We start from the raw sequence: 4,996 nt of genomic DNA, 5'->3' as shown, positions 1-4,996 counted from the left end.
ATTTTGGAGTTGATGATTTTTCTCGAAGAATGTAGTGAATTTATATCATCACGTGCTCGAATAAGAACGAGTTCATGACGTGCATTTATTATAACTCTTCTGTAGTCTTCACAAAAACCCAACAGCATTTGCAATGGTACACAAAAGTTGAAATGATTCGTAGACCTGTGATCTGTTAGAAACCATCCTGAATGACGTAGACTTGCACTTTCCTCAGCAGTTAAGGAGATGAGATTCTTCATGGAGCTAGTAATACCCACATTCTTACAGCGATCAATCTCAATACCATTCAATTCATAACGAATTTCATCAAACAAGAATGCCATGGAATTACAGTCAAGTCCTACGACATCTTGGGCTGTTGCATCTGGAGCACGGGTTCCAACGATTATCTTTCCCTCAATGTAGAGATTACTTTCACAGGGTAGAAGAATTAAATCTTGCTGTTGTATAGTAATTCGAATTTCATCACTATTTCCCAATGAGGCATTTGCATAAGGATTGTATGCATGCATTTCCATTTTAGTGATGCGATTGTCGAACACCGGTTGAGCGGTTACATCTAATGGATCCATTTTTATTTCTAACGTTGAAACCCAGTGATTGTAGAAAGGTGATATTTCTTCTTGTTAATGATGCGCCAACGTTACCTTCGCTCAATGTATTCTGTCCTGCTGCAGCAGTTGGACTGATAGGCTCATCGAGTATCGGTGATTTATAAGTATTCTTGTAAATCAACATTTTCTAATATGTAAGCGAATTGTGATTTCTTCACCTCCGAAATTTACTATACGATCTTCCTGATCGAGAATACGCAAGGTGAGACGGTCAATTACTTTCGCAATGACTGGCAAGTAAATGACGTTCTTCGGTGTTTCTGCGACTTTATAACCTGGCGGAACACTCGGAAAAAATTCATGTATAACATGTCGAGGTCTACCGTTTGTGTACGCACCAGCTGTAATGTTGCATTCAATTCATAGAATTTTTACTCTTATAATGTTTACGGGCTCGTCTGATTCAGCTAGTGTGTTCGGCGGAATAACACGATCTGATAAAAACCCAACAAAGACCCTATATTGTTAGGTTGTGTAAAATCAATCTGATATTTACACTTTATTTCACTTTTTAATGTATTATTATTAGCACGTAGAACAATTACTTCTTCTTCATCACCTTCGAACATCTGAGCACGTAAAAAGTCATTTATAGCATTGAGCTCATAACAACCTGTAGGTATAGTTAGCTCCTGATCATCAACGTAAAATATATTGTTTGTCTCATCAACATTAAAGATTGAATTGAAGCTCTGAAAGTCTACGAGACCGAGTTCATAATGTCCATCTCGAAGATCAATCGGGGGGAAAAAATCTGACCCCAATACCGAGTCACGGCCAGAGAGTATAACTGTTAAAGACATTGCTCACGTAGAAACTTGACACACAACTGACCGCATATGCTTGAATCATACGATTGATATTGGTCGTGGTTGTAGTAGATTATAGCAGAAGGTCCAAAATATTCCACAAGTTCAATTGGTGGTTTTAAATTTCCGAAGGAATCGAAATACTTAACGTGCTTATTACGTTTAACGTAAGCGACCCAATGTGTTCCAGGACCTTGTTCGTCATCAAGATTCACAATTGCGCACTCAATGCGTTGCGCATTTTGAGGTAGAGATGTACGCATAAAGACTCCCCGAAAATGCGGTATTTTACGGCAGACGTTTGATAATTGCATATTACTAGTAGGTCCAGATTTAGGAAGTCCATTTATTTTCTTTTCCTTTTCCTTTTCACTCCCTCTCCTATTCGACTGTATGGTGCGAGGTATAAACCTTGTCCCCGTCTCGCTTCCATTAAGCGATTGTGTCGATGCATTTCTTCCAATTGTTTTTTGGCTGCTTTGGTGTCGTTTACAGCCTTTGCTATACCTGCTGCACCGCCAGCTAATGCGCCCACCGCACTCAGCAGCGGAAGCAATGGTAATACACCCCCCCCCCCCGTTTTGTTTTAGTAAGTGACTTTTTCCTCAATAAACCACCTCGTTTTTTCGGTACACGAATTTTTCTTTTCTTCGTACTTTTTCTAGGCACTCGCAGTCCTAAGCCGAGTTTCCGTTTTGCATTCATTGATGCCCAGACAGCAGTCGCTGTCGCTCGTTCACCTACGGATGAGTCACTAGCTATGATACGTTGTCGTGCACGGCGTGCAAGTACTTTATCAGCATGATGACGCGAGGGTAGGTCCTTATATACTGAATATGCGATATCATGCTCACGGCAAGCATCATCCAGAGGGTTTATTCCTCGATCACCACGTGCTAACCGTTCATGAAGTCGAGTACCTGGACCGCAATAAGTGTAGCCAGGTACATGCAGCTCGAAGGGTAGTTTATTTAGCAGCTTATTGAAAAAAGATCCACAACCATACCTCATCATGTCATGCTTTCCTAGCGGGTTCGTTGGCACATCCAGCAATTTTTTATTGAAGGCGGTATTCCATCAAAATGATCTTGATTAGGTAAATTATAATGTTCCGTACAGGCACGATATTGTTGCACTTAAGGATCTGCACGAATGTGCTCAGGTAATTTACACCAAACAAGTCGAATACTGTTTGGAAAGCGCTTCAATAGTAAAATTTTTGGAATGTATTCAAGCTGCTCAATAGTTAAATCCTCCAAACGTAGCACATCTAACATTAACAACGACATAATGAGAACTGATGAGATAATCTGCTTCGATCCTATAAATAGCTTGCATGATCATAGAGTTTTACAGTTATGGATTTCGTAAAGCAACCACTGCACATTCGTGTCTCCAACGCCGATCGTTTTATTGTCGGTGGGGGTTGTGGAGGAAGGAGTAAACGTCATGGATCCCTACTTCCATCTACAATTCGTAGTATAATTTGCGGACCCTCGAATTGCGGTAAAACAAACGTACTACTTAGTCTCGTAGAAAGTCCTAACGGTGTGAGATTTGAAAATATTTATGTATACTCAAAGTCGCTTCAACAACCCAAGTATTAATACCTTGAACGGTTATTAAAAGGACTAAAAGGTATTGGATATTTTAAATTTTCAAACAATAGCGACGTTGTAAAGGTAACTGAGGCGTTACCCAATTCTATTTTCATATTTGATAATGTTGCTAACGATAAGCAGGATAATATCAGAGACTACTTCTCCATGGGTAGACATTCAAATATTGACTGCTTCTACCTCTGCCAGACTTATGCTAAAATTCCTAAACACATGATTCGTGATAATGCAAACCTTCTCATAATCTTTAAGCAAGATGGTACTAATTTAAAACATATTTATAACGATCATGTAAACACGGATATGTCATTTGAAAAATTCAATGAATTGTGTTCAAAGTGCTGGCACCATGATTATGGATTTCTAGTGATCGACAAGGATAGTACAATTCAAAATGGTAGATATCGGAAAGGTTTCGATGAGTATGCTAAGATTAAATAGTATACCGTTTGCTTAAGATTGTTCAGTTTAGAGCTAAGTGTCCATCAAAACACACACATCAAATGAGCATGGAATAAACCTAGTATAAACGTGGAAATAAAAACGTGGACTGAATCTAGATTGAACGTGGATTGAACGTGGAAAGCAGGAAAATGGAAGAAAAGATGCTGGTAAAGAAGATTGCCGTGAAAAGTAAAGTAATTCGTGAAAAATATCGTGCACTCAAATCAGGAAGAGAAATGATGGAAACTAATTTAAATGAAACTTTTAAACCAATTGTTGAGCCATTGAAGAAGCTCACTGAACATAATGAGATGACCTTCGTGTCCCCCAAATATGAGTATAAACAGGAACCGCTACATAAAACTACTGTAGGCGATAATTCTTTAATTATTCCATCGGAACGTAAAAGAACTTATTACTCATCGACTCCACAACGTAAATATTTCGCAGACAACTCTAGAATTAAAATTCCAACCCCTTCATCTGATGATGATGATGATGAGCAAGGAAATTCACGACCTAATGAAACATTATACCTTTCTCTGGAAGAGGATGGGGATGTGGAGGAGGAGGAGGAGGAGGAGGAGGGAGTGAAAGTGGAAAAGGATGTTAATGATTTAGCAATACCATCACCAATGCAAGCAGAAACTCCATCATCACCATTGCAAAGATCCTTAGATTTAAATAGTTCTTTGTCAGAATATGCACCAATTGGACGTAAATATATAGAGATGTTTCTGCGTAAAAATAAGGATTTAATTGATGATAATTTTGGAATTGAACGAGATGCTAGACTTAACAAAATGAGACTTGGAAAATGTTCTTTTAAAGTAAATCGTAAAGATTTTATTATTATTGATGATGAGTATTATCAGGGTACTATTGGTCTATTTGAATTGATGTTCATGAAAGAGCCACATGATTATACTGAAGATGATTTAAAAACATATAAGAATATTCTTTCTCAAACTAATGTACACGGAGCAGATTACAGTAGCGAGGGAAAGCTTCGTGGGAATAAGGATCATAAATGGAAGAAAATAATTAGACAATTATTTCCTCCAAAGAATCTTGTAAGAGGTAGCGGTTATATGTGTGTTAATGATAAACCAGTGAACTATGTACATTGGAATGATCCGAACGAATTAGTTGAACGTTTGAGGTTATTGATAGCATCATCTGCTGCAGGACAAACGAATCATCATAATGAGATACAATCAATAATTGAGGAGCTTCATGAAGAACGTATTATCCTATAAAAGAGATTACACTTTCCATAATTTCCCAGTTGATTGTGTTACTTCACAATGTCGATAAATAAATTTGGAGGTATTTCCACTGCCAGTAATGTGAGAAAATATTTCTGCAAAACTGAAGATGAAACATTAAAATTTGATAAATGTATGAATGCATTTAATGCTAAGGGGAATATTATTTCAAATTTAGGATTTGATGCTACTGATGAGAAATGTGCTGTGAATATGCGTGTTCTGCTGGATAATATGAA

The sequence above is a fragment of the Prorops nasuta genome, unplaced genomic scaffold (assembly GCF_024137725.1).
Source record: "Prorops nasuta isolate Cenicafe-Biocafe unplaced genomic scaffold, Cenicafe_Pnas_1.2 PNAS00013, whole genome shotgun sequence".
NCBI classification, from domain to species: Eukaryota; Metazoa; Arthropoda; class Insecta; order Hymenoptera; family Bethylidae; genus Prorops; species Prorops nasuta.
Note: the sequence above shows the minus strand (reverse complement) of the source record.